Source organism: Hemiscyllium ocellatum, chromosome 32, assembly GCF_020745735.1.
Source record: "Hemiscyllium ocellatum isolate sHemOce1 chromosome 32, sHemOce1.pat.X.cur, whole genome shotgun sequence".
Classification (NCBI taxonomy): Eukaryota; Metazoa; Chordata; class Chondrichthyes; order Orectolobiformes; family Hemiscylliidae; genus Hemiscyllium; species Hemiscyllium ocellatum.
Window position 1 is genome coordinate 36,661,660 of NC_083432.1, and position 20,576 is coordinate 36,682,235.

Consider the following 20,576-nt stretch of genomic DNA (forward strand, 5'->3'; position numbering starts at 1 on the left):
CATACTTTACAACTCTGGTCTCCAGCATCTGCAGTCCTCACTTTCTCCTACTTCCACCCTGAGGAAACCCAAGCAGACACAGGGAGAATGTATAAAGTCCACATAGACAATTGTCTGAGATGGGAATCGAACCCAGGTCCCTGACGCGATGAGGCAGTAGTGCTAACCATTGAGCCATCTGTTTACTTGTTGATTGGGGCATGGATGTATGGCCATACAGTTTGGGAAGTTGCTACAGAACAGGGACCTCAGAGGGCCACACAGTGCCAGGAAAGGTTAGAGGGAATGTAGGTGGTAGGCCCCTGAGCAGTCCAAGTCTTACCTGTAATGGAGGCATGTCTCAACAGATTGACTTCAAAATAAATCCTGTTACATATCCTTACCGAGTCTCTCACTCCAGACCTGCAGTGGTGTAGTTGACTTTGAAGTGCAATTTTGAAATTGGTCAAGTCAACAGCTCACTTTAAACGCAACCGGGGGCTATCTTTAGCCTAAACTTAATTTTTCTTTTGCAGCGTCTAGGAACATGGGAAAAGGAGTAGGCCATTCATCCCCCTGACCCTGTTCCACCGTTCAATAAGATCATGACTGATCTGTCAACTAACTCTATATACCTGTCTTTGGCCCATATCCCTTAATATTGAGACCAAACAAAAATTTATCTGTGACTGATTTATATTTAACAACTGATCTAGCATTAACTACCATTTGCGAAAGACAGTTACAAAACTCTTATTACCCTTTTCATGTGTAACTGTTCCCTAGCATCTCTCCTGAATGGTCTAGTCCTATTTTACGGACTATGCCCCCTGGTTTAGAATCTCCAATCCATTGAAATAAGTTATCCTTACAAAAAAAAGTGCAGATGCTGGAAATGCAAAACAAAAACACAAATTGCGAGAAAACTCAGCAGGTCTGGCAATTCTGAAGATGGTCCTGGACCCAAAACATTAACTCTTTTTTCTCTTCACAGGCACTGCCAGACCTGCTGAGTTTCTCTAGCAATTTCTGTTTTTGTTTTAGCTTTTTTCTGATGCAGCAATGCTTATATTTTCCCTTTTAACATGACAAACTGTACCTGGACATCATGGTATTGAAGAATCAAACAGAAGTTTATTTTTATCCTGTCTTTCCTATTAATGTCTTGAAGGCTTCAATCAGATCAACCCCTTAATTTCTAAATTCTCGAGAAAACAGGCCTAAATGGTACAATCTTTCCCCATAACCTAGCCCCTGAAGTGCCCAGGCTACTGTGGTATTGTGGTAATGTCTCTGTTTCTGGATCAGTAGGCCTCGATTCAGGTTCCACCTGCTCTGGAGTTGTGTAATTACATCACTGAACAGATTGCTTAGAAAATAAATGAAACAAAGGATTGCAGATGCTGGAACTCTGAATTAAAAATTACTGGAGGAAAGTCAACAAGTCTGGTAGCATCAGACATGAAAGAATGTCACTGGACTCTAACACTTGACTAAACGCAACAAATGTCACAGCATGTCAGGCAGCATTCATGGAGAGGAAGCAAGCTAACGTTTCAAGACTAGATGATCTCCAGCATGTTTTTGTTTCTAGTACAGATTCCAGTATCTGTAGTAATTTGCTTCTAAACACTGGACTCTACATTCTCTCTCCACAGATGCTGCCAGACCCGCTAAATTTCTCTAATGATTCCCATTTGCCTGCCGTGACACGACTGAACAGATTTTAAAAATCTTTTTATTTAAAAACATAAAAGAGTAACATAAAAAAGATGTTACCTAACATGGTGATCATGATGTGGAGGTGTTGATATTGAACTGGGGTGGAGAATGTTAAAAATCAGGAGAAAGTTGAAGACTGCAGATGCTGGAGATCAGAATATAGAGTGTGCTGCTGGAAAAGCAGAGCAGGTCAGGCAACATCTGAGGAGCAGGTGAATTGACATTTTGGGCAAAAGCGTTCATAACACTCCCTGGTGGTCTAGGGGTTAGGATTTGGCACATTCACAGCCATGGCCTGGGTTCAATTCCCAGTCAGGGAACAGATGCATTGTTAAATTACATTTGTTAAGGCATTATTGCATTCAAAATATCAAGATGAAGCAAACATTTGTGGGGTGGGACTGTAGCTCAATGGTTAGCACTGCTGCCTCACAGCACCAGAGATCCTAGGTTCAATTCCATCCTTGGGTGACTGTGCAGTTTGCACATTCTCCCTGTGTCTGTGTGGGTTTCCTCCCACAGTCCAGGGGTGGGGTGGGTTGCTCTTTGGAGGGTCGGTGTGGACTCGTTGGGCCGAAGGGCCTGTTTCCACACTGTAGGGAATCTAATCTGGAATCTTTTACTACAAATTCTATGCCCCTGGTCCTGCCCCAGAAGCTCCCTTGATGAAGGAGCAGCGCTCTGAAAGCTTGTGCTTCCAAATGAAGTTGGTGAGCGCACAGTGACGAGACAGAGCCACCAGCTCCGCCTGCAAACCTTGCCCAGACCCTGGAGCGAGCGCCTCGCTTTGCGCCCGTGGAGGCAGGTCGCGATTGGGGGACGCTCCCTCGGCCAGCTGCTGCGAGGGAGCGTCTGTCAATGGGGAGAGGCGGAAGTGGGAGGGAGGCGGCTGGAGTGCGTCAGCGCGAGCGGGGCCGAGGGCTCGAGCGAAGGGGAGCGCGAGCGAGCGAGGGAGACAAAAATAATAAAAACGGGAGGGAAGGCGGACAAACATTAAAACAACAGTTTGTAAAGTCGCAAGCGAGGAACGGCACGGACGGAGTACTTTTAAAACATTAAAAACAAACCCGGATAAAATCCAGGTAAGAGGACAGCGCGGGGGCACCGGGCCCTGTTTGAGTGAAAATTGGACTTGAAGCGCGAGCTCTCTGGGCGGTTGGTTCTCACGAGGGCTTTTTAAAAAAATATATATATAGAAATTAATAAAACGGCCACATCCACGTACTCCAGTCCATAAAGTAGTCAGCGACTGAATTTCTCACACTTTTTTAAAAAAAACCATTTTAAGGGGGTGGAAAAAAAGAGCTGTGGGGAAGCCCAAGCCCGTTATTTTTGCACGTTTGCTACACGCTGCGGGTTTCACTTTTACATTGAGTTAAAATTTGTTTTTTCCCCCCCCCCCGATATAAATTGTGGAACCCTGCCCCACCAGCAGCCCGTCAGCTCGAGTAAGTTTTGGATTAAACGGTGTCAAAAAGTTTCTGTCTCGCCCTCTGTCTGAGCTTGTGTTGGTGCCTTTTACAATTGGACGGGCAGGTTATAAGTGACTGCTTTTTCCTCCCATTTTTGACTCTGCAGGATTTTCTGTGTGTTTTTTGTTTAAATTGCAGGAGTGGTGTTTTTCAGATTTCGGGCTTTTTGTACTCCGTGTGTGTGTTAATGCGTTGCTCAATGTTTCTATGTGGTTGTAGTTTCAGCTGCGTCCCAGTGCGATGGGCATCAGTTGTTGAAATGATCTTGGGTGGGGGGTGTGTGTTGGGGGGAACATTATAAAGTTTGCAGGGTTGATTTGAAGAGAGATTTGAGTAGGAGTGGGGGCGCTGATGGTACTGAGTTGGGGTTGTTTGTGGATATCGAGAGCAACCGAACTTTCCGGAGTCTGATGGCTGAGGAGAAGGTGGAGTTATGTGGATAGTTTAAAGAGCTGTCACTGGGCTCAGAGAGTGAGATTTCAAGCAGACGCTCTGTATTTCCTGTCATGCAGAGACTCCATGACCAGCTCACTTAAGTTTTTTTTAAAACCACCTCAACATTGCTTCTAAATTGTAGCATTGTCATACCAGTTATGTGGTGCTACTTGATTTATAACTGTCAGAATTGCCAGTGAAGACCTTAATGATGTATGTTCATGAACAGGATTCTGCATTTTAGTCTGAAGATTTAATAATGGGATAATTTGAAGATTTTATTAAAGTTTCAGTGATAATTAAGGAAACCTTTGAATGAATGCTTGTATACATCAAAATCATTTTTTATTTTTTTCTGCAAAGGAATGCATGGATTGAGGAAATCTACGTTTTCATGCTATCTACGTGCTGCCTTTATAAGATCATGATTCATAGGAGCAGAAATTAGGCTATTTGGCCGTCGAGACTGCTCTGCCATTCAATCATGGCTGATAAGTTTCTTAATCCATTTCCTGCTTTCTCCCTTTTAACCTTTTGATTTCCCTTGACAAACAAGAACCAATATGTCTCTGTTTTAAATATACTCAATGAACTGGCCTCCCCAAGCCTTCTGTGGCAATGAATTCCGTAGATTCACTGCTCTGGCTGAAGAAGTTTCTCATTATCTCTATTCTAAAAGGTCTTCCCCATCTCTAAGGCTGTGCCCCCTGTCCTACTCTGTCTGTGTAGGTAGTATGCACAGTGATGTTTCCAAAGTAGCACAAGTCCTACTGAACAGAATATGCACTGATGGAGTGCCTAATAAACTTTGGTGACTGCCACCTTCTCTGTAGCTGTTTCATTGTATTGTGCATTCTGTTCTGCTACCCTGATGCACTTTGCATGATGCGACCTGCCTGTATAGCATGCGAAACAACACTTCACTGTGTCTCAATATGTGTGACAGTAGTAAATCAATTAATAGCTACTGTTCTGGTGTTGTAAATATAAGAATGGCCTGGAGATGTGATGGAAAGGAGATAGGGAAAACTGAGATTGAGGCAGATTAATTCGGTAAGCAAGTAGAAGATTGGCAGTTTTGAGCTTTTATTTCTCTATGTTAGGGCTGTGGTTTGAACTAGGTATACGATAATATGCTGGTTTAATGTATGGTTCAATACATAATTACAAATAATTGTTGAATTAAGATTTAAGATATAGCTATTCTAAGAGCAGATCGTGCACCTGGACTTGCAGAATATTGGAGGTTGTGGAAGGTAAGACTGTCCCAAGCAAACATTTTTGGGTGCTGTTTCCATCTCTAATCTCTGCTTCAGTCATTGAACTGAAATGTGAATTGGAAGGGCTCAGACATATAAGGGAGGAGGAGGATTTTTTGGACGACTTTTTTCTCCAAAGGGCAGTTACACTTGAGAGGGAAACAGTGGTTCATTAAAGGAGGGAGTATGACTGACAGCTGTTATTTAGAAATTAAAAAGAAGGTGCAAGCCCTGGTCCTCCCCAGCCGGTATGATGTGAAGGCACATCTTAACCGTGAAGACAATTAGAAAGCTTGTAGAGAGGACAGTTGTAATGCAGGAGCAGACCCTGTTTCTGATGCCTGTCAATGGGGATGTTAGCAAAGTCAGAATAGAAATCAGGTATTAATGGAGGACTTTATAACCATTAAGATAAAAAAAAGCATCTTCTGCAGCCATAAATGGGATTTTCAAAGGGCCTGCTGTCTACCTAAAGCTCTGGTATGGAATGTCAGGTGGCTGAGAGGAATTTGGAAGCGCCTGATGTGGGTGGATTGGGGGAGAGAATAGAAGGAAATCTAGTTATCATGGTTCATTTTGGAGAAAATGACAGGTGTAGGGATCAGTAGGAGGTCATAATAAAAGTGTATCGGGGCAAATATTGTAAAAGAATCTTTGGGAAATAGTGACTATAGTGTCTTGGAAATTTCCACTAAGTTAAAAAAGATGTAATGGTAGATTATAAAATACCTAAAATGATTTGGTAGATTGGCAAATAATTAAAGAATTGATGTTTAGTTTTGTTTTTTTAAAGTGAAAGACACAGGATAAGCAAGAGTCATGGCTATTAAGGGAAGTTAAAAAATAGTATTCGATCAAAAGTGGAGGTATATAAAGTTGCTGAAAAGTTGTAAACTTTAGGACTGGGATACATTTTTAGAATTTGGCAAAGAAGGACCAAAAAATTGAAAAAATAAAGGGAAGAGTATGAATAGAAAATTTTAAAAATGGATTAAAAAGCTTCTACAGGTATGCAAAGAGGAAAATAGACATGTGGACATATTACAAGCAGAGATGATAATTGATACAAGCTGTCAGACACAGCAGTGAATCTGCGCAGTTACTGCTTTTGTTGTTTGAGTTCAAGTATCTCTGGACATCAGAGAGCATCTAGAAAAAATTAACAAACAGTGAAATTCACAGCTGACCATGAAGAACCTGTGTGGGAGAGCTCACAGGACAGGAGCAGGTAGGTGCATAGTTTTTAAATGTAATCTTTACTGTAAATCTACAATAGTGAGTAGAGTGGGTTCTTTCTTGATTCAATGTTTTATTGAGATCTGTCTCAATTAAGTTTAAAAAGTATAAACTAGAACTACCAAGTTATCCTAGAGCAGTGTTTTTTTCAGAGCAATAAGACGATGCTAAGTTCTGGGTCTGCAGATTGTGAAGGAGCATAGATGGCGTTTATTAGAGTGTGGTCTTCCTGTCAGATGTGGGAGTTTAGGGAGAGTTCCATGTTATTGAGGGTTATGTCTGCAAGAAGTGTCTTTGGTTGCCAATTCCATCAGATTGCATGGATCAATTGGCAGTTACAGAGGCAAGAAGGAATTTACAGGAGCTGGGGGTATGATGGATAGCAGTTCTGGAAGAGAGAAAAGTCGCAGGTACAGTCAGGTACGTGGGTTAACTCCAGAAAAGTTAGGAGAGGGAGGCAGATAGTGCAGGAGCATCCTGTGGCGATCTCCATTGCAAATAAATATGCTGTTTTGGAAAATGGAGGGGGCTGTCAGGGGAACGTAGCACAAACAATCAAGTTTCTGATACGGAGAATGGTTCTATTGTAATGAGGGGTACATCAAGTTCTAAGCGATCGATTTTGATAGGGGACTGTCGTGTCAGAGGCACAGACAGATGTTTCTGTGGCCGGCAGTGAGAAATCAGAATGATATGTTGCCTTCCTGGTGCTAGGATGAAGGTTGTCTTGGATAGGGTGCATAATGTTCTCAAAGGGGAGAGGGACCAGCAGGAAGTCATACACATTGGAACTAATGACATAGGAAGGGAAAAGGAAGAGATTCTGAAGGGAGAATATAGAAAGTTAGGTGGGAATTTTAAAAAGGAGGTCCTTGAGGGTAGAAAGAACTGGATTACTGCCAGTGCTAGTGAGGATAGGAACAGGACAGCAGATGAATGTCTGGCTGAGGAGCTGGTGCAGGGGAGATGCTTTCATATTTCTGGATCACTGGAATCTCTTCTGGGGTAGAAGTGACCTGTACAAGAAGGACAGTTTGCACCTGAATTGGAAGGGGACTAACATACCGGCAGTGAGATTTGCGAGAGCTGTTCGGGAGGATTTAAGCTAGTAAGGTGGGATGTTGGGACCCAGTGATTTAGTGAGGAAAGAGATCGGTCTGAGACTGGTACAATTGGGAAAAGGAGCAAGTCAAACAGTCAGGGCAGCTGCAAATGTGTTGCTGGTCAAAGCACAGCAGGTTAGGCAGCATCTCTTGGACCCAAACAGTCAGGGCAGGCAGGAACAAAGCAGAGAACAAGGTAGCCCTGATGAACAGCATTTATTTCAATGCAAAAGGCTTATCCAGGAAGGCAGATAAACTCAGGGCATGGTTAGAAACATGAGACTGGGGTGTCATAGCAATTACAGAGGTGTGGGTCAGGGATGGACAGAACTGGCAGCTTAATGTTCCAGGGAACAAATGCTATTGGAAGGATATAAAAGGGGGCAAGAGAGAAGGGGGAGTGGCGTATGATAATAAATAGCATTATGGCTGTATTTTGGATATCACTGGGGATACATCCAAGTAAGTTATTTGGGTGGAACTAAGAAATAAGAAAGGGATTGATCACCTTATTGGAATTGTATTACAGATCCCCTAATAGTCAGTGGGAAATTGAGAAACAAATTTGGAAGAAGGTCTCGGTTATCTGTAAGAATAATAGGATGGTTGTGGTTGGGGATTTTAACTTTGCAAAAATAGATGGAGAGGAATTTAAGTGTATGCAAGAAAATCTTCTGATTCATTATATGGATGTACCTACGAGAGAAGGTGCAAAACTTGACCTACTCTTGGGAAGTAAGGCAGGGCAGGTGACTGAAGTGTTAGTGGGGGAGCACTTTGCTGCCAGTAACCATAATTCTACTAGTTTTTAAAGTAGTGATGGAAAAGGATAGACCAGATCTAAAAGTTGAAGTTCTAATTTGGAGGAAGGCCATTTTTGACAGTATTAGGCATGAATTTCCAAAAGTTGATTTGGGGAGATATTTGCAGGTAAAGGGACAGCTGGAAAATGGGAAGCCTTCAGAAATGAGATAACGAGTCCAGAGACAGTCAGTTAGAGTGAAAGGCAAGGCTGGTAGGTGTAGGAAATGCTGGATGACTAAAGAAATTGAGGGTTTGGTTAAGAAAAAGAAGGCAGCGTATGTCAGGTAAATACGGGTTGGATAGAGTGAATTCTTAGAAAAGTATAAAGAAAGTAGGAATATACTTAAAAGGCACATCAGGAGAGCAAAAAGAGGACATGAGATAGCTTTGGCAGATACCGTTAAGGAGAATCCAAAAGGAATTTATAAGTACATTTAAGAACAAAAGGTTAACTAGGGAGAGAATAGGACACCTCAAAGATCAGCAAGGCAGCCGATATGTGGAATCAAGGAGATGGGGGTGATCCTAAACAAGTTAGTGAATTTTGAGAAGATTTGTAGCTCAGGTTGCGGTTCTGGATGTAAGTTTGCTTGCTGAGCTGGAAGGTTCATTTTCATAAGTTTCATCACCACACTTAACATTATCAATGAGTTCCAGTGAAATGCTTGTGCTATGTCTTGCTTTCTATTTGTGTCCTGGTTTCATAGGGTGGGTGATGACATGATGACAAAAAGACATGACCCCCGTCCCTTGTATCCTTACATAAAGACGGAAGAGGGTACCACTTTGATTGGGAAAGCACATGCATCCTAGGACCAGCTAAACAGAGACACATATGAGAATTCTGAGATGCATGGCATTCTAACTGGAACTCCATCAATAAACACATTGCTTTGGATTCTATCTACCATCGTCTGAGGAAAAAGCCTGGAAATGATATCACTCAACGTACCAAACCAAGACACATGAATAGAAAGTGGAACATAACACCAGCGCTTCATCAGAGATTCGCTAATGATGTTACCTAGTATGGTGATGAAATGTCTGAAAATGAACCTTCCAGCTCAGCGAGCAAATTGACATCCAGATACTAAACAAGTATTTTGTGTCAGTGTTTAGTGTTGAGAAGGACATGGAAGATATAGAATGTGGGGAAATAGATGCTGACATCTTGAAAAATGTCATCTGTATTGCAGAGAAGGTGATGCTGAATGTCTTAAAATGCATAAATTCCCTGGACCTGATCAGATTTACCCTCGAACTCTGTGGGAAGTGAGGGAAGTGATTGCTGGGCTTCTCGCTGAGATTATCAATAATCACAGGTGAGGTGCCAAAAGACTAGAGGTTGGCCAACGTGGTGCCATTATTTACGAAAGCTCGTAAGTAAGGAAAAGCCAAGGACTGTCAACCAGTGAGCTTGACATCAATGGTGGGCAGATGTTTGGAGGGAATCCTAAGGGACAGGATTTACATGTATTTAGATAAGCAAGGACTGATTAGGGATGGTCAAGATGGCTTTGTGCATGGGGAATCATGTCTCATGAACTTGATTGAGTTTTCTTTGAAGAGGTAATGAGGATTGAGGGCACAGCGGTGGATGTAATCTAAATGGAGTTCAGTAAGGTGTTCGACAAGGTTCCTCATGGTAGACTGGCTAGCAAAGTTAGATCTCGTGGAATACAGGGAGAACTAGCCATTTGGATACAGAACTGGCTTGAAGGTAAAAGATAGGGTGGTGGTGGAGGGTTGCCTTTCAGACTGGAGGCCTGTGACCAATGGTGTACCACAAAGATCGGTGTTGGATCCACTACTTTTTGTTATTTATATAAATGATTTGAATGTGAACATAGGTATGGTTAGTAAGTTTGCAGATGATACCAACATTGGAGGTGTAGTGGATAGCAAAGAAGGTTACCTCCTGTTACAATGGGATCTTGATCAGATGGGCCAATGGGCTGAGTGGCAGATGGAGATTAATTTAGATAAATGAGAGGTGCTGCATTTTGAAAAGGCAAATTAGAGCAGGACTTGTACACTTAATGGTAAGGTCCTGGAGAATGTTGCTGAACAAAGAGACCTTGGAGTGCAGGTTCATAGCTCCTTGAAAGTGGAGTTGCAAGTAGATAGTGAAGAAGGTGTTTGGTATGCTTTCCTTTATTGGTCAGAGCATTAAGTATAAGAGTTGTGAGGTTTTGTTGTAGCTATACAGGACAATGGTTAGGCCACTTTTGGCATATGGCATGCAGTTCTGGTCTCCCTCCTATTGGAAGGCTATTATGAAACTTGAAAGTGTTCAGAAATGATTGACAGGGATGTTGGAGGATTTGAGCTGTAGGTTTTTTTTTGGGAACGTTGGTGACTAAGGGGTTACCTTATAGAGGTTTATAAAATCATGAGGGGCATGGATGGGGTAAAAAGACAAGATCTTTTCCCTTGGGTTGGGGGGAGTCCAGAACTAGAGGGCATAGATTTAAGGTGAGAGGGGAAAGATTTAAAAGGGACCCGAGGGACAAACTTTTCATGTAGAGGGTGGTGCGTTTATGGAATGAGCTGCTAGATGAAGTGGTGGAGGCTGGTACAACTGCAACATTTAAAAGGCGTCTGGGCATGTATATGGATAGGAAGGGTTTAGAGCGATATGGGCCAAGTGCTGGCGAATGAGAATCTTATTAGGTTAGGATATCTGGTCAGCATGAATGAGTTGGACCGAAGGGTCTGTTTCTGTGCTGTGCATCTCTATAACTGTAAGCCAAAAAGGAAGAAGTCTCCCTGAACTAATTAGGATTAAAACATCCAGTGACAGTATGGAATTGAAATTAAATTTTTAGAGTTATAGAGATGTACAGCACAGAAACAGATCCTTTGGTCCATGCTGACCAGATGTCCGATTAAAAAAATATAGCAGTGGAGAACCTAATGGGGCTGCAAGTTGTCATGTTACTTGGACCTGAACACCTTCACCTCAGGATATTGAAAGAGATTTCTGCTTTGGATGCATTGGTAATCATCTTTCAAAATTCTGTTAGGACTGAAATGAAGGGGAGTTTCTTTGCTTGAAGTGTGGCAATCCTTTGGAATCCCTTACCTCAGAGGACTATGGCAACTTTGTCATCAAGTTTGAGAAAGAGTGATTGATAGATTAATTAGATGCTAATGGCATCAAGGATGAGAGGATGGAGCAGAAATATTGTATTGAGATAGATGATCAGCCATGATGTAGAATGATGAAGCAGGCCTCAAGGTACTGAATGACTTACTTGTATTCTGATGTTACCGAGTTTAAAAAACAAGATCTCAAAGGTAATAATCTCTGTATTTTTGCCCATATCATGTACTTGGAGCAAACAAAGATGTGCATGTTAGGTGGATCCCTATGCTAATTTGCCCAGTGTCCAGAGATGTTCAGGATAGGTGGATTAGTCATGGGGTTCACACCATTGTGGGAATGGGGTAAGGGGGTGGATCTGGCTGGGATGCTCTTTGGAGGGTTGGTATGGTCTCGGCGGTCCAAGTGGCTTGCTTCCCCACTCCATGGGTTCTATGTCCTGTCAGGAGAATTACTGCATGGCTAAAGAGTTGCTGTGGGAAAGATTATTTCATTTAGTGGGGCAGTTGCTCAGTTCTAGAATAAGAAGGAGCTGTTGGACAAATTCCACCTGAACCAGGATGACACCATTGTCCTTATGGAAAGGTAAATAAGGCGATCGCAAAAGCTTTAAACTGGTCATGGGTGGCTGATGGGTTAATCTAAAGAAATGCAAGCAGCCTAAATGTGAAGGAAACAGGGAGCATGGGCATAGGAAAGAATATATTCAAGGAAGACCACTTATAGCAAAGGAATGTGAGAGTCCAAGAATGTGTTTTAAACATGAAATAAGGAAATGCTTTCTCCAGTGGATCTCAGCATTACAGTTACCATGTTCAGCCAATTCAGTTTACTCCACATGATATCAAGAAATGGCTGGAGACACTGGATGCAGTGGTTATGGACCCTGGCAATAATACTGAAGCTCCAGAACTTGCTGCTCCTTAGCCAAGCTGTTCCAGTACAGTTAGAACACTAACATCTGTCCAACAATGTGGAAAATTGCCCAAGTATTTCCTGTACATAACAAGCAGGACAAATCTAACCTGGCCAATTACTGCCCCATCTGTCTACTATCAATCATCAGCAAAGTGTTATGAACAGTGCTATCAGACAGCACTTGTTCTGCAACAACCTGCTCAGTGAGGCCTAGTTTGGTTCTGCAGGACCACTAAGCTCCTGACCTGTTTACAGCTTTGTTTCAAACATGGTCAAAAGAACTGAATTCCAGAGATGTGGTGAGAGTGACAGCCCTTGATTTCAAGGCAGCATTCAACAGAGTGTGACATTAAAGGAGCCCTAGCAAAACCTGGAATGAACGGGTTTCGGGTGCAAATTCTCCACTGGCATATAGGAAGATCGTGGTTGCTGAAAGTCAGTCATCTGTGCAGGTGTTTCTCAACGTAGTGTCGTAACCATCTTTAGCTGCTTGTCAATGACCTTCCCTCCATAAAGGTCAGAAATGTAGATGTCCGTTGATGCTTGCACACTGTTCAAAACCACTTGCAACTCCTCGGATACTGAAGCAGAAGTAGTTAAAATGCTACAAGATCTGGACGGTATCCAGGTTTGGGCTGACCAGTGACAAATAACAAGTGCCAGGCTATGACCATTACCAATAAGAGTGCATCTAACCACCACTCCTTGACTTTCAGAAGTGTTACTATCCACATCCTGGGGTTACCATTGACCAGAAACTCAACAGGACTCGTCACAAACACAGTGGCTACAAGAGCAGGTCAGAAGCTAGGAATACTCTGGCAAGTAACTCCCCTGACTCTACCCAAAATCTGTCCACCATCTACAAGGCACAAATCTGGAGTGTGAGGAACTGCTTGGATGAATGAAGCTCCAAAGCACTCTGGAAGCTTGACTCCATCCAGGACAAAGTAACCTGCTTGACTGGAATCACATCCACATGCATCCACTCACTTCACCATCACTCATTGGCAGTCATGTGTACTAGCGACAAAATGCACTGCAGCAATTATAAGATCCTCAGATAGCACCTTCCAAACCAGTGATCGCTTCCATCTAGAAGGAAAAGGGCAGCAGATTCATAGGAGCTACACCATGTGTAACTTCCTCTCCAAGTTGCTCGCCCTCCTGACTTGGAAATGTATTGCCATTTCATCACTGTTGTTGGGTCAAAAGCCTAGAATTCCCTCCCTACTGGCATTGAGAGTCAGCCCATGCAGGTGGACTGTAGCAGTTTGAGAAGGCCGCTTGCCATCACCATCTCTGGGGCAACTAGGGATGGGCAATAAATGCTGGCTAGCCAGTGACACCCACATCCCACAAATGAATTTTTAAAACAAAAAGCTCCTACAAATAAAATGCCCAGGAATGCACATGGTGTTAGCTATAAATCACGGGAGTTATAAATCAATAGAAGGAACCAGACCAAGAAAAGATTACTGAGATGTAACTACAGAAAAATCGGGACCAGAAATTAAACATTGCAGGGGTCAACACATAGACAAGATAGAGAGGAAGAAGGGGAAAGTGGAGAAGTTGTACTTAGTAAGGATGACATAAACATTTTTTTAAAAAGCGTCACGGTAATGAGCAAGACATGGATTTTAATGCATATAGATAGAGGTAAATAAAGTAATCAGTCACTGTAGTTAATAGGCCATCTTAAAAGAGAGATGAAGAAATAAATTTGCAGCTAAATTAGGGAATTGCATAAGAAAGCAAGAAGAATAATCATGGAGATTTCAACTATCTCCATACTAATTGGTTAGAAAAGATAAGTCAAGTGTATAAGGGAATTCAATTCCTGCACTAGTACAGGACTCCTTTCAAACTACATTTATGAAGAGCCCAATAATGAAAGATTCACTGTTGGATCTAGTAAGGGAAAATGAGCCTGAGCAGATAAAAAGATATAATGGTTGAGGAACATCTGAGCAATGATGTTCATTATGAAAAGTACTTCAAAAGGATAATGGGGAAGGTCAAAATTTGGGTGGCTGAAAATAGAATTTGGGGTAACTGGGTTATTAATGTTTGCCAATGGAGAATAACAATGGAAAATACTTAAAATTGTGTTCAACAAAATGCAGAAAGAATAATCAGATCAGTGAAACACTACTGAGACTACTAAAGAAACAATTGAGAATTAGGAATTGTGCAATTATGAAGTCATTGGCAGCAGAGAAATGCAGGATCTGAGATAATATTAGGAAAGGAGTTTTTAAAAATAGACACCACCAGACTGTAATGTTCAAGAAGCTGGCTCATCATCACTTTCTGAAAAGGCAATTAAGGTTGGGCAATAAATGCTAAACTTGCCAGCAATATCTACCCCTGAAAAAGAAAATCAGGAAGGGAAAGAGGAACACGAAATTAAATGATTGAGGAGCAGAAAACAAAAGTAACGTTTGACAGGAACATCAGTAAAAATGTGGAAGGTGAGATGGAAGTAGGAAAATTAAAGAATAGACAGGATGATTGCTCAAGTAACACTGGACAGATGGCAGAAATATTAAGTAATTGTTTCACTTGGGTTTTCATTAGGAATCCAGCAGACATCGGCATGATATTGAATGATAAGATGAGTAGTGAGGTAAGTGCATTTAAAATAAGAACAAAGGATATATTGAATAAACTATTCACATTTAGAAGATAAGGCACCTAATGTGGATTGATGGCATCCATACATTTTTAAAATAATTTAACAAAGAGACAGTAGAGGCATTACTATAAATGTATGTAATGTTTTTAGGAAAAGGTATAGAGCCAGGGGATTGGAGGAGAGAACTTTATTAATTGATTTTAGAGGAATAGAACAGTGTGCGTTAAATGGACATATCAGCCTGCCTTTGATAAATGATGGAAAAAATGTAAAGGATTTCAAAAGAAAATCAAATTTTGTATTCTTTAATAATCACTAAGGTACAATTGCTTATCATCCATTTCAGGCCAGGAAGCTGGTAAAAAGTTATGTATCCTATGTTAGTAATTTTGTTCACATATATATGCCAGCAGACAAAATTTTTATTCTTTTGGACGTCAGCAATTCTGGCAGTGTCAGCATTTGCTGCTTATTCCTAATTCACCCGGGTGGTGAGCTGCCTTTTTGAAACACTGCAGTCAGTCTGGTTTTGTGTGGATCCAGAGTGCTGTTAGTAAGAGTTCCAGGATTTAGATCCAGAGATGTTGAAAGGACAGCGCTATAGTTTCAAGTCCAGGATGGTTTCGAGTGGAATTTGCAGGTGGTGGTGTTCCAATGTCTGTTGCAGGTTTTGAAAGAACTGTCAAAGGAGCCTTGGTGAGTCACACCGCATATCATCTATGATACACGTTACTGCCACAGTGCATTAGTGGTGAATTGGATGCTGATTAAGTGAACTACTTTGCCCTGAATGGTGTCCATGTTAAGTGTTGCATGTCTAGGCAAGTGTAGAGTATTCTTTCATGTGCCTGACTTGTGCTTTGTAGAAGTGGATAGACCTTTGTAGAGTCAAGATATGAGTTACCCTGGTGAATAATTCTTTGTCCCTGACTTTCTCTTGTAGCCATACTATTTGTATGGCTGGTTTATTCAATTTGTGGTCAGTGATACCCCCAGGGTATAGATGCTGAGGTATTCAGCATAATAATACCGTTGAATATCAAGGGAGGTAGTTGGATTCTGTCTTGTTAAACATGGTCATTGCCTGGCACTTATGTGCAGCAAATTTAATTTGCTACTACTTAGTCAAGTGTGCATGATGTCCCTGTCTTGCTGCACGTGATTACATAGAACATAGAACAATACAGCACAGAACAGGCCCTTCGGCCCATGATGTTGTGCCGAACATTTGTCCTAGCTTAAGCACCTATCCAATTGCTGCTTAAAGGTCACCAATGATTCTGACTCTGCCACTCCCACAGGCAGCGCATTCCATGCCCCCACCACACTCTGGGTAAAGAACCTACCCCTGACATCCCCCCCTATACCTTCCACCCTTCACCTTAAATTTATGTCCCCTTGTAACACTCTTTTGTACTCGGGGAAAAAGTCTCTGACTGTCTACTCTATCTATTCCCCTGATCATCTTATAAACCTCTATCAAGTCACCCCATATCTTTCGCCGTTCCAATGAGAAAAGGCCGAGCACTCTCAACCTATCCTTGTATGACCTATTCTCCATTCCAGGCAACATCCTGGTAAATCTCCTCTGCACCCTCTCCAAAGCTTCCACATCTTTCCTAAACTGAGGCGATGAGAACTGCACACAGTACTCCAAATGTGGCCTTACTAAGGCCTTACAGCTGCAACATCACCTCACGACTCTTGAATTCAATCCCTCTGCTAATGAATGCTAATACACCATAGGCCTTCTTGCAAACTCTATCCACCTGAGTGGCAAAGATCTATGAATATAGACCCCAAGATCCCTCTGCTCCTCTACCTTACTAAGAACCCTACCATTAACCCTGTATTCCGCATTCTTATTTGTCCTTCCAAAATGGACAACTTTACACTTGACAGGGTTGAACTCCATCTGCCACTCCTCAGCCCAGCTCTGCATCATATCTAAATCCCGTTGCAACCGACAACACCCTCCTCACTATCCATAACTCCACCAATCTTTGTATCGTCTGCAAATTTACTGACCCACCCTTCGACTCCATCTTCCAAGTCATTAATAAAAGTTCCAAACAGCAGAGGACCCAGACCTGATCCCTGCGGATCTCCACTTGTAACTGGGCTCCAGGCTGAATATTTACCATCTACCACCACTCTGACTTCGACCGGTTAGCCAGTTCTCTAATCAACTGGCCAAACTTCCCACTATCCCATGCCTCCTGACTTTCTGCATAATCCTACCATTGGGAACCTTATCAAATGCTTTACTAAAATTCATGTACACTACATCCACTGCTCTACCCGCGGCCACATGCTTGGTCACCTCCTCAAAGAATTCAATAAGACTTGTAAGGCAAGACCTACCCCTCTCAAATCCACGCTGGCTGTCCCTAATCAAGCAGTGTATTTCCAGATACTCATAAATCCTATCCCTCAGTACCCTTTCCATTACTTTGCCTACCATCGAAGTAAGACTAACTGGCCTGTAATTCCCGGGGTTATCCTTATTCCCTTTTTTGAACAGGGGCACAACATTCGCCACTCTCCAGTCCCCTGGCACCACCCCCATTGACAGTGAAGACGAAAAGATCATTGCCAACAGTTCTGCAATTTCCTGTCTTGCTTCCCACATAATCCTAGGATATATCCCATCAGGCCCGGGGGACTTGTCTATCCTCAAGTTTTTCAAAATGCTCAACACATCTTCCTTCATAACAAATATCTCCTCTAGCTTACCAGTCCGTTTCATACTCTCCTCTTCAACAATACGGTCCCTCTCATTTGTAAATACCGAAGAAAAGTACTCATTCAAGATCTCTTCGACTCAATACACAGTCTCCCACTACTGTCCTTGATCGGACCTACCCTCGTTCTCGTCATTCTCATGTTTCTCACATACGCAGAAAAGGCCTTGGGGTTATCCTTGATCCTGTCCGCCAAAGATTTTTCATGCCCTCTCTTAGCTCTCCTAATCCTTTCTTCAGCTCTCTCTTGGCCATTCTGTGTCCCTCCAACGCTCTGTCTGAACCTTGTTTCCTCAACCTTATGTAAGCTGCCTCCTTCCTCCTTACAAGACATTCAACCTCCCTCGTCAACCAAGGTTCCCTCACATGACCATCTCTTTCCTGCCTGACAGGTACATACATATCAAGGACACGTTGTATCTGTTCCACATTGAAAAAGTTCCACATTTCAACGACATTCTTCCTTGACAGCCTATGCTCCCAATTTATGCTCCTCAGATCCTGTCTTGCAGCATCGTATTTACCCTTCCCCCAATTGTAAAACCTGCCCTCTTGCACGCACCAATCTCCCTCCATAACCAAAGTGAAAGTCACAGAATTGTGGTCACCATCACCAAAATGATCACCCACTAACAAGCCCATCACTTGTCCCGGTTCGTTTCCAAGTACCAAATCCAATATGGCCTCCCCTCTGGTCGGATAATCTACATACTGAGTTAGAAAAGCTTCCTGGACACACTGCACAAACACCGCCCCATCCAATCTACTTGATCTAAAGAGGTTCCAATCAATATTTGGGAAGTTGAAATCGCCGTGTGGCTTCTGCACCTTTCCAAAATCTGTTTCCCAATCTGTTTCTCCACATCTCTGCTGCTATTGGGGGGCCTATAGTAAACCCCAACAAAGTGACTGCTCCTTTCCTATTTCTGACTTCAGCCCATACTACCTCCAAAGGCAGATACCTCTCGAACTGCCTTTCTGCAGCCGTTATACCATTTCTAATTAGCAATCTCCTATAGAGTCTCCTATAACTAGCACTCTCCTCCTCTCCCCCTTTCCCTTCTGGGCCTCCGAGCCAGATCTCGTGCCAGAGACCCGGTCACTGCAACTTACCCCTGCTCGGCTGTCTCTCCCCCCCCCCCCCCCCAACAGTATCCAAAGCGGTATGCTTACTGTTGAGGAGAACGACCACAGGGGATCCCTGCACTGCCTGCTTCCTCTCCTTCCCATCTCTAACTGTTACTCAGCTACCTCTGTTCTCTGGCGTAACTATGTCCCTGTAGCTTCTATCTATCAGCCTCTCAAATAATCCTGAGTTCATCCAACTCCAGCTCCAGTTCCATACGTGGTCTGTGAGGAGCTGGGGCTGTCTGCACTTCCTGCAGGTGAAGTCAGCAGGAGCATCGGTGGTCACCCCTACCTCAAACATCCTGCAGTAGGAACATTCCACTGCTTGCGCTGCCTTAACTCTACACTTAGCTTCCAAAACAAGAATACTAAGTAGCTTACCTGTTCAGCCGACTGAGTCCTTTGTTTTAGGTTAGAGGAGGAGGTAGGGTGAATTAAATCTTCATCTGAGAAGGTGCAAATGGCACTGCACATTACCATCATCATCAGATATACTCACTTTGACTTTATGATGGAGAGCAGGTCAATGATGAAGCAGCTGAAGGTGTTTGGATCTAGGGCAGTACCTGGACGAACTCCTGCAGTGATGTCCTGGGACTGAGATGATTGATCTCTGACAATCACAACCATCTTTGTTTGTGCTGGGAATGACTTCACCCAGTTTTGAGATTTTTTTTCCTCTAACCCTATTAACTACTGGGCTGTTTGCCATATAATCCCAAACGTTAGGTGATTGCTTTTGATTAACATGGACGCAGTGGCTCAAAGGGCCTTTTTTCTGAGCTGTAGACCTTCACGACTTGTTTAAATGTTCCACTGATGTCAAGGACAGTTACTATCATCTAGCCTCTGGAGTTCAGTTCTTTTGGACCAAGGTTGTAATAAAGTCAGGAGTTGAGATGCTTTGGTGGAACCAGCTGGGTGTCACCGAGCAGGTTGCTTACTTGCAAGTCCCATTTGATATACTGTTGACAACTTTTTCTGACACTTAATGAATAAGGCAGACTGTCACCTCATAAGTTGGACTTATTTTTTATGTGCAAGACATACCTGGGAAATTTTCCGCATTGCCAGTAAATACTAGTGTTATAGCTATATATGAGCAGCTTGACTCCGTATACAGCCAGTTTAAGAAACAGCTCTTCAGAAACATTGAGAGTGTTGTTGAGGCCAAAAAAAAACAGCAGAAGTAAATGACTTTCTCTCATCTCTTGAGCTCTTCTGCTCAAAAACTTTACAAACTTGTGATTTTACCTAAAGTTTGAGATGAGAAAAAATCGTTTGGTATTGCCTGGTTGTTTTTTAACAAAATGGCTAATTTGAACTTATAATTGAAGTCAGTGGAAAGGAGGGTTAAGGTGAGGTATTTAACAGCACCATTTCACAACCCTGCTTCCTAATGGTGAGATTTCACCATCACTATTCCACACCCCCCCGCCTTCCCCACAGGGGATTGTCAGGAAAATTTGCATCGTGAAGTCTTGCAGTTTAATTTCAATTGAATCAACTCAGAAAATGAAGTAAAACCTGTCTGTATTGGCTTTTTATCCATTTTTGGCATAAGGATTTAAAATCATGCAGAACAACTCCTCTGTTTTGATGCAACAGTCCTCAAACTAAGCTCATGCTAAATCTTTATATGGTAAACCAATAGCCTAATGCACTGTTTCTTCTATGTGAATGTAAGTACTATAACTCTCTACCATTTTTGTTCACATCCATTTACTGATTAATAAGTGATGTTCTTCGTACTGAAACTGTAATCTGAAGAAAGTTGTATGAAGGCACATCAGGAATGAAAACTTAATTTTGTTTTTCTTTTTGATCTCGAAGCATTTAATAAATTACTTAGGATGTGATCTCTATTGTTCATTGACATGAAGCATTAATTTTATTTTCCTGATGCTGTCTGAGCTTTGAACATTTGCATATTTTGTTTTTCTCTCCTACTTTTGGTATCAGTAGCATTTGGCATTTGGCAGGAAGCTAGCATACAAGTTCAGTAGGTAATAGGAAAGGCAAATAAAAT

General features: G+C 42.3%; 1 protein-coding gene across 4 annotated transcripts in view; it reads left to right on the forward strand.

Annotated features, from left to right (window-relative positions):
- The first annotated feature begins 2,600 nt into the window (after positions 1–2,600).
- stat5a (signal transducer and activator of transcription 5a) overlaps positions 2,601–20,576 on the forward strand; it is a 146,176-nt gene continuing 128,200 nt past the window's right edge. For all 4 annotated transcript variants that reach the window (XM_060848975.1, XM_060848977.1, XM_060848973.1 and 1 more), the window contains exon 1: positions 2,601–2,783. The gene's annotated coding sequence lies outside the window, so the exon portion shown is untranslated. The remainder of the gene's footprint in view (positions 2,784–20,576) is intronic.